At 48.3% G+C, this 9,819-nt stretch overlaps 1 long non-coding RNA gene across 1 annotated transcript; it reads right to left on the bottom strand.

Moving 5' to 3' along the window:
• Positions 1-226: 226 nt before the first annotated feature.
• Positions 227-7,570, bottom strand: LOC132389395 (uncharacterized). Its single transcript, XR_009510514.1, has 3 exons — positions 7,480-7,570; positions 7,136-7,309; positions 227-482 (listed from the first exon to the last, which is right to left on the bottom strand). It is a non-coding gene; the product is annotated as an uncharacterized LOC132389395 (long non-coding RNA).
• Positions 7,571-9,819: the final 2,249 nt, after the last annotated feature.

The following is a 9,819-nucleotide window of genomic DNA, read 5'->3' on the forward strand; positions in this document are numbered from 1 at the left end:
GCCTGTTTCTGTGTTGTATGACTGTGACTCTCTTTCTCCCTTCCTCTCTCACCTCTGCTGTCTTTCACATTCTCAATCTCCCAATCCCCCTCCCCTTGAGCACCTGAATGTATTGTTTTTGGCCTGTGACCTTTCACCAAATGTGACCTGTGTCGATGATGTGAAAACCCCTCTGTTCTCAGTCTGTTTGCATCTGGTGGCAAACAGGAGAACAGAACGGGGCAGAATTAACCAGAGGGATGTTCCTATTGGAACTGCAATGGCCACAGAAGCAGAGTGAATAATCTGGAATATTTTGCAGAGAAACTGAATATTCAGCCCCACAAACTACATGGGCATCTCTCTGACCCTCTCTCACCTCCCCCCCCCCCCCCCCGACTTTTCTGTCTCACTCTCCGTATCAGCTCAGCACCCTATTCCAGGAACTCCTCTCAGTTCTGTTAGTGGGTGAATTTGCATCTGTGGTTTTCAACACGTGATACCTGCGTGAGTGAAATAAACAGTCCATTATTCTCAATCTGTGTGTTTTTTGTTGCCAATGATTTCCTGTTGTTTGCCTCCCACCCTTCTGAAAGAGTGGAGTGACATTTACAATTTTCCATTCCTCCGAAACCATCCCAGAATCTAGTGATTGTTGAAAGATCACTACTGATGCCTCCACAATCATTTCAGCCACCTCTTTCAGAACCCTGGGGTGTAGTCCATCTGGTCCGGGTGACTTATCGACTTTCAGACCTTTCACCAACCCAAACACCTTCTCCTTCGTAATCGCAACTACACTGACTTCTGCCCCCGACACTCGAATTTCTGGCAGACCGATGGTGTCTTTCACAGTGAAGGCAAATACAAAATATTTATTAAGTTTGTCCGCCTTTCTTAATACTGCATTATGACCTCTCCAGTGTCATTTTCCACCTGTCTCTATTTTACTTTTTGCATTACCTGAAAAACCTTTTGTTTTCTTCTTTTAAATTGCTGGCTTATTAACCTTCACATTTCATCTTTTCTCGTTTTTGCTTTTTTATTGCCTTCATTTAGTTTTTAAAACCCTCCAGCTTCCCATTAATTATTGATTTACTGTATGCCCTTGTGTTTGAATTTATGCTGTCATTAACTTCACTTTACAGCCTCAGTTGCCTCATCTTTCCTTTGCAATATTTCTTTATGTTTGGTATTTATCTGTCCTGCATTTCCAAATTACTCCCAGAAACTCCAGCCATTGCTGCTCTGCCATCATCCCTGATAATGTCCGCTTCCAATCAACTTTGGTCAGTTCTTTTCCTATGCCTCTGTAGTTCCCTTTACCACACTGATACATCTGATTTTAGCTTCTCCCTCTCAAACTGCAGGGTGAATTCTATCAATTCATGATCTCTGCAACATTACACAACATCAAATCCAAACGTCTTTTCCCTGGTGGGCTCAACCACAAGCTGCTTTAAAAAGCCGTCTCGTAGGAATTCTACAAATTCCTTCTTTTGGGATCCAGCACCAACATGTATTTCCCAATCTACCTGCAAACTGAAATCCCCATGGTTATCATTACATTGTCCTTTTTACATGCCCTTCCCATCTCCTGTTGCAATTTGTAGTCTACATCCTAGTTACTGTTCCGAGGCCTGTGTAAATTGAATTGGAATTGAACTTACAACTTACAACCTTCATATACAGGAGTAAAAATCTTATGTAGGGCTCTCAGTAACTGTGGTATTAGCTGTTCAGGCTAAGAAAATGGCTTCCCTGTAATGTTACTTAATGCTGTAATGGGTTTCTGTATCTGGAATGTTTGGGTTATAACTGTAGCTAAGGGGGGAACTAGCCAATGGAGAATCGTTATGCTATCTTGTATCTGTGTGCTGAGCAGGAGTTCATGGTCTTTTCTTGTGAGGCGAGCGAGGAGGATGACGTGTGAGGAGCGGACAGCGGTTCCAGGGCAGTGGATACCGAACGTCGGTGGTTCGGACGGTGGCCGAAGGCTCGGAAGGTCGTTGTGGATGGAACTGGAGGCGTGAGCTCCAACGCATTAAAATATTATGTGCATAAACTAATGAACTTACTGATTTGGCGCCTTTTGGTTATCTGTTTCTACTAATCCATCACTAAGAAATAACTATAAAGTTGCAATTACTTACTCACCTTTGGTGTATTGTCTGATATTTGTGTTGCGCATGTGTACTGGGGTTTGGGGGTATTAGACCGTATTTACACCGAAGTATTGCACTATTGGGGGGGTGACAGCGGTTCACCCTAGGCGAACGGGGGTAAATTGGGGGCTCAGATGCTATACTTATGTTACATCTCTATCTGAATGTGCAATTTATAATAAAAATTATGTACACCAGGACAGTCAATATAACATAGAAATACAGTTGCATCAGCATGAATTAATCAGTCTGATGGCCTGGAGGAAGAAGCTGTCCTGGAGCCTGTTGGCCCTGGCTTTTATGCTGCGGTACCGTTTCCCGGATGGTAGCAGCTGGAACAGTTTGTGATTGGGGTGACTCGGGTCCCCAATGATCCTTCAGGCCCTTTTTACACACCTGTCGCTATAAATGTCCTGAATATTGGGAAGTTCACATCTACAGATGCGCTGGGCTGTCCACACCACTCTCTGCAGAGTCCTGCGATTGAGGGAAGTACAGTTCCCATGCCAGGCAGTGATGCAGACAGTCAGGATGCTCTCAATTGTGCCCCTGTAGAAAGTTCTTAGGATTTGGGGGCCCACACTAAACTTCCTCAACCGTCTTGAGGTGAAAGAGGCACTATTGTGCTTTTCCACCACACAGCCGTTATGTACAGACCATGTGAGATCCTCAGTGATGTTTATGCCGAGGAACTTGAGGCTGTTCACCCTCTCAACCCCAGATCCATTGATGCCAATAGGGGCGAGCCTGTCTCCATTCCTCCTGTAGTCCACAACCAGCTCCTTTGTTTTTTTAACGACATTGAGGGAGAGGTTGTTTTCTTGACACCTCTGTGTCAGTGTGATACAACTCTCATCTGGGATTTTTTAGTCTTGCAGATTCTTAATTTTACTTACAAGGATTCTACATATTCTCAATCCTATGCCAACTCCTTCTCAGAATCCAATTCCCACCTTAACCCTTCTGCTTACCCTCCTATCCATTCGATACAATGTGTATGTTAAACTCCCAACCACGACTCAGTGATGCCCACAATGTCATGCCTGAGCATTAAAAGTGCTGTGTTCATCACCCTTTTCAATTTTACCCCCATGTTACCAGAAGTTAAATTTATATCCCTTTCTGGAGACTTTTGTAACCCCTCCTACACTCTTCTTCCCTTTTACTTCATCCTCACTTTCCAAACTGTTGAAATAATGAAACTATTATTCAGTTTAAAGACCAACTTCACCCTATCCCACTGATTGCAATTTTGACCTGTCTTCTGCCTAAATTCCACCAGCGTGTTGGTTTTGGTACCAGAGGTGAAAATACACTGGACCTGGTTTATACTAACATACCGGGAGCATATAAAGCCATTCCCCAGACCCACGTTCAATTGACTGCTTCTCTTGCTGCTTCTCCCTACGTATTCTAAGCTCCACCCTTTCCACCATGAGGAGATACCTGGTGACCACTCGTCCCTCCCCACTGATCTCCTCCTGGCACTTATCCCTGCAAGCTGCAGACCACAGACCCACTGTCTCTAACGCTGGTGGCCCTGGACACCCCGAGACCACAGTTCCTGCTGCCGCCGGCTTGGACCTCGATACCATCGGATGCCCCCAGATTACGAATCTCTCTGAATCCATCCCCAGTCCCGAAGGTTTTTGACATCTCCGTACCAGTGACACTAATATCACCAACTCCAGTTCCAATGATCCCGAGTGGATTCAGAACCCGGTTTCCACTGCCGTCAGTGCTGGTTCCAATGACCATGGACACCTTCAAACTGCTAATTGCAGAACATCTAACTCCGACTCCAGCCTGGACATTGACAATGTCACCTCCAGGCCGAGACTTTACACGCTGCCACTGGAAACCCAGTCTCCCCTTCCCCCACCACCACTCTGCAGTCCCGGGTCTCTCAGGCCCCACCGTCAGCTCTTGGGTCCACAGAGCCTCCATCTTCCTCCAACCCCACCTTCCCTGGACACTCCAACCCTCCTCTCTCCTCAGACACTACCAACCCTCTTCCCCATTCTGATCCCAACTCTCATCCGTGCCGGGTCTTCACAATTCCCTCTGACCTTCCCGTCTCTGAGGCAGAACATTCTGTCCTCATTAAGGCGTCACTTTTGCCCCACTGCACCCACCGTGACATTGAACTCTTCTTCCATTGCCTCTGTATCCACGCTTACGTTTTTGGCAAGGACTCTGCAGACCGCACCGATTACCCAGTCTGCCATCTCCAACCCTCCTCTTCCTGGACACCGTGCTCTGGTCTTCTGCCTGCTCTTCTTTTTATAGCCAATTGCCTGCGAAGCACCAACTGTCTCAACTTTAACCCTCCTCACTCCAATTCTAACCTCACCCCTCTGAACACGCTGCTCTCCACTCTCTCCGCACTAATCCTAACCTCCCTATCAATCCTCCAGGTCAGGGTGGGGTGCTGTAGTAGTCTGGTGGACTGACCACTACCCTGCTGAGTCCACGAAACAACTCTCAGACAACTCCTCCTACTTAATCCTTGAACAGGACTCCACTAAGGAGCACCAGACTATTGTCTCCCACACCGTCACAGACCTCATCGACTCTGGGGATCTCCCATCCACTGTCACCAACTTCATAGTTCCCTTAACCTGCACCTCCTGTTTCTACCTCCCACCCAAGATCCACAAACCTGACTGTCCAGGTAGACCCAGTGTTTCAGCCTGTTCCTACCCCACTGAACTTACAGCTGCATGCCTCCACTGTTTTATTCCCCTCGTTCAGTCCCTTCCTACCTACATCCGTCACACTTCACGTGCTCTTGATCTTTTCAATGTCTTTAAGCCCCCTGGTCCTGATCATCTCATTTTCACTATGGATGTCCAGAACCAATACACTTCCATTCCCCATCGGGTGGGCATTAAATCTCTCCACTTTCTTCAGAACAACAGAGTCAACCAGTTCCCCTCTACCACGACTCTCCTCCGTCTGGTGGAACTGGTCCTCATCCTCAATAATTTCTCCTTCGGTTCCTCACACCACCTTCAAACCAAAAGTGTGGCCATGGGCACTCACATAGGTCCCAGCTGTGCCTCCCTTTTTGTCGGCTACATTTAACATTCCTGTTCAAAGCGTACACTGATATTGCTCCCCAACTCTTCCTATGCTAATCAAAGACTGCATTGGTGCTGATTCCTGCACCCGTGCTGAGCTCGTCAACTTCATCAACTTTGCTTCCAACTTCCACCCTGCCCTCAAATTTACCTCGTCTATACCTCCCCTTTCTCAATCTCTATTTCCATCTCTGGAGACAGTCTATCTCCTGATATCGTTTACAAACCCACTGACTTTCACAGCTACCTGGACCATACCTCGTCCCACCCCGTCACTTGTAAAAACCCCATCACCCTTCATTCCAGAACTTCTGAGATATCTTCCTCTTTCAAAGAAAAGGGATTCCCGTCCTCCTCCATCAACGCTGCCCTCACCCGCATCTCTTCCATTTCACACACATCTGCTCTCACCCCATCCTCCCGTCGTCACACCAGGAATAGAGTTCTTTTCCTCAACCACCACCCCACCTACTTTCACGTACAGCCCATAATTCTACATAACATCCACCAGCTCCAACGTGACCCCACCACCAAGCAAATCATTCCCTCCCCTGTACTCCCCCCACTTTCCACAGGGATCGCTCCCAACACAACTCCCTGTCCACTCGTCCCTCCCCACTGATCTCCTCCTGGTACTCATCCTTGCAAGCGGAACAAGAGTCACAACTGTCCCTACACCTCCTCCCTCACTAGCATTCAGGGCCCCAAACAGTCCTTCCAGGTGAGCTGACACTTCACCTGTGAGTCTGTTGGGGCCATCTACTGTATTCGGTGCTCCTGGTGTGGCCTCCTGTATATCAGAGAGACCCAATGAAAATTTTGGGACAGCTTCACCGAGCACCTACGATCCATCTGCCAGAAAAAGCAGGATTTCCCAGTGACCACCCATTTCAATTCTGTTTCCCATTCCCATTCCGACAAGTCAGTCCATGGCCTCCTCTACTGTCGTGATGAGGCCACACTCAGGTTGGGGGAGCAACACTTTATATTCTGTCTGGGGAGCATCTAACTAGATGGCATGGACATCGATTTCTTGAGCTTCTCGAAATTGCCCCAATCCCCTTCACTATTCCCCATTCCCTTTTCCCTCTTTCAACTTACCTCCTTACCCTCCCATCACCTGCCTCAGGTGCTCCTACCCTTCCCTTTCTCCCATGGTCTTCTGCCCTCGATCAGTTCCCCCTCTCCAGCCCATTATCTCTTCCATCAAACTTCCCAGTTCTTTACTTCACCTCCTCCCCCTCTCCCTGTTTCACCTATCACCCACCACATTGTACTTCCTCCTCCACTCCCCCCACCTTCTTAATCGGACTTCTCTTCTTTCCCTTCTGTCCTGATGAAGGGTCTCAGCCTGAAACGTCGACTGTTCACTGTTTTCCACAGATGCTGCCTGACCTGCTGAGTTCCTCCAGCATTTTGTGTGTGTTGCTTTGGATTTCCAGCATCTGCAGATTGTCTCGTGTCTGTGAGTCTTCTCCTGTTCCTATTTCTATGTTCTGACATTGTACGAGATGTTGGTGAGGCCAGATTTGGAACACTATGCTCAGGTTTAGTCACACTGCGACAGCAACAATATCATGAAGCTGGACGGAGTGCAGAGGAGATTTACCAGGATGTTGCCAGGACTCGTGGGACTAAGTTATGGACAGGTTGGGACTTTTTGTTTTGTCCCCATTGGAGTGTAGGAAAATGAGTGGTCATCTTAGAGAGGTGTAGACAATCATGAGGGACATACACTCAGTGGTGGAGGGGTCTCGGGAGGTAATTCTAGAGTAGAGAGTCATGGTGGACGGTGTTGTAGAGATTAATTCAGGATAATAGGGGCAGGGATGGGACAGCAGTGATATCTCAGTGGGGAGTGAGACCAGAGGAAATGTTTACCCTCCCAGTCTCAGCTCCATCTCTCACCTCAGCCTGGTTTCCATCTGTTGTTCAATGTTCCCCTGTGGCTCCTCACCAGACGTTGCCTCTGCCTCTGACACGGAGAGTCCATCGCTCTCAGTCTGACACCTTCCTGTAACAGACCCGTCATCAGTGGACTCTGACCATTGGGACTCTGCCCACCTCAGACTCGTCCCTCACCTTCGGGAGCTCCCCCTCAACACACCGTCCCTCACCCTCGGGAGCTCCCTCAACATCGTCACTCACCCTCGGGAGCTCCCTCTCAACACACCGTCCCTCACCCTCGGGAGCTCCCTCTCAACACACGGTCCCTCACCCCGGGAGCTCCCTCTCAACACACCGTCCCTCACCCTCGGGAGCTCCCTCTCAACACACCGTCCCTCACCCTCGGGAGCTCCCTCTCAACACACTGTCCCTCACCCTCGAGTGCTCCCTCTCAACACACCGACCCTCACCCTCGGGAGCTCCCTCTCCACAACATCCCTCACCCTCGGGAGCTCCCTCTCAACACACCGTCCCTCACCCTCGGGAGCTCCCTCTCAACACACTGTCCCTCACCCTCGAGTGCTCCCTCTCAACACACCGACCCTCACCCTCGGGAGCTCCCTCTCCACAACATCCCTCACCCTCGGGAGCTCCCTCTCAACACACCGCCCCTCACCCTCAGGAGCTCCCTCTCAACACCATCCCTCATCCTCGGGAACTCCCTCACAACACACCATCACTCACCCTTGGGAGCTCCCCCTCAACACACTGTCCCTCACCCTCAGCAGCCCCCTCACTCGGACAACCCCACTACCTCAGAAGTCCCTCGTCAGTCCCTTAGACCCAGCCATCTCTCACCCTACGGAGATCCCTCATCAAATGGTCCCTTGATCTCAGGAGCTGCCTCACCTCGATCCCTCCCGCTACCTCAGGAGTTCTTTCAGTCCATCCCTGGAGCTGCTACAACAGACACCGTCCTCTTACCCCATGAGTTTCCTCAGTCCATCCCTTATCCTAGAGTGTTCCCTCACCTCAGACCCATTTCTACCTCAGGAGCTACTCAGACCAACACTCAGTGTAAGAGGTCCCATGGTCTGAGACCCTCCTCAGGTTCAGCTTCTCCCTCACCAAGACCCTCCTCACCCTCAGACACCCCTCACTAACACCATCCTGACTGTGACCCTCCCCACTCAGAACCTCCCTCACCGACCCTCCACACCCCAACCTCCCTCATCAAGACCCTCACCCCCAAATCTTCCCTCACTGAGACACTCTCATACCCTCCCTCACCAAGAACATTCCTCACCCTCAGTCCCTCCTACAGACACTGCTTATCCTCATTCCCTTACTAAAACATCACTACCAGACCCTCCCTCACTGAATCATCCTCAGCTACATTCTCTACCCCACAGACCCCCCCTCACCCTCAGTCACTCCAAACGCACAGACACCCTCACCGAAACCCTGCCTCACTCTCAGACCCTCCCCCCATTCATTCACTCCGACACCTTCAGGCGGAGCTCGATCGGGCAGATCAATCGACTAATGACGGAGGGAGGCTGGAAGGCGGGACTAGCAGGATTGACGGACTGACCGACCAATAACGAAGCGGGGGAGGTGGGGCTCGCACTGGGGGAAACGAACCGACAAGAGGCGGAGGGAGGAGCTCGCGAGCCGACGGTTTACCTGACCAATGACGTAACTCGGGATTGGCGGAGTTACCTGAGCAGTGACGTAAGGCGAACTGCGCGCGACGGTGCGCGGTCACCTGATTGGCTTTTTCGGAGCAAATTCCAGAAAATTGGCTTTTTATTCAATTTGTTTGGCTTCGGAAGATTCATTTGGCTTTTTCCCGGCTCTTTCACTTGCTGACATTATCTGCAGGAAAATTACAAGCCGTCCTGTTTCTGAAACATTTTCCTTTGAGAAAGATGTATTTCGGTCAGTTCCATTCGGCAATATCCAAACCGGCAACACGGCCGGTCACGTGATCCGGCTCCAGTTTGTCTTGGATGTGATTTATAATCACACACATCGACTTTCTATACGGAATCACGTTTTGTGGCGAAACTGTGACGCCTTCGGCTCTTTTTATAAATCATTTATCATCAACACATGTCGTCAAAGAAATGGAAAGCTTGTTCCGAGAGCAATCGTAAGTACAACAGCAAATGGGAAGAAAAACTTGTCTGGGTACAAAAGGCCAGTAAAACTCTTAAATTTGTCCAAAAAGGTTGAATTTTAGAACAAGACCAAGTAGAATGTAAAAAGGTACTAATTTCTTGGTTACATCGGAAACACTGATCAGATAAATTTGGGTTTAATTTATATATTTTTTGTGGTGTAATATATAATTGATGTAAAAAATTATATTCCACTTATCTTAACCGGATATTTATTGTATTTGTCATACTGTCAAGACATAGTCTTGATCATTTTGTTTCTTCAATTTTAATATTCAAGCCAGTTTCCCATTTTTGTCTTGACTTATGGATTCCTTGTTTAATTGCCTGTTTTTGAATCAAACTTTACATACAAGAAATAATTTTTTTAGTTTTTCCTTTTTGAATTAAAGTTTCTATTTCATTAGATTTCGGCAATAACATTGTTTGACCCAATTTTTCTCGGAAATAAGCCCTTAATTGGAAGTAACAAAAAAGAGTGTTTGATATTTTATATTTATTCTTTAATTGATCAAATGACAT

This window comes from Hypanus sabinus, unplaced genomic scaffold (assembly GCF_030144855.1).
Source record: "Hypanus sabinus isolate sHypSab1 unplaced genomic scaffold, sHypSab1.hap1 scaffold_556, whole genome shotgun sequence".
NCBI lineage: Eukaryota > Metazoa > Chordata > Chondrichthyes > Myliobatiformes > Dasyatidae > Hypanus > Hypanus sabinus.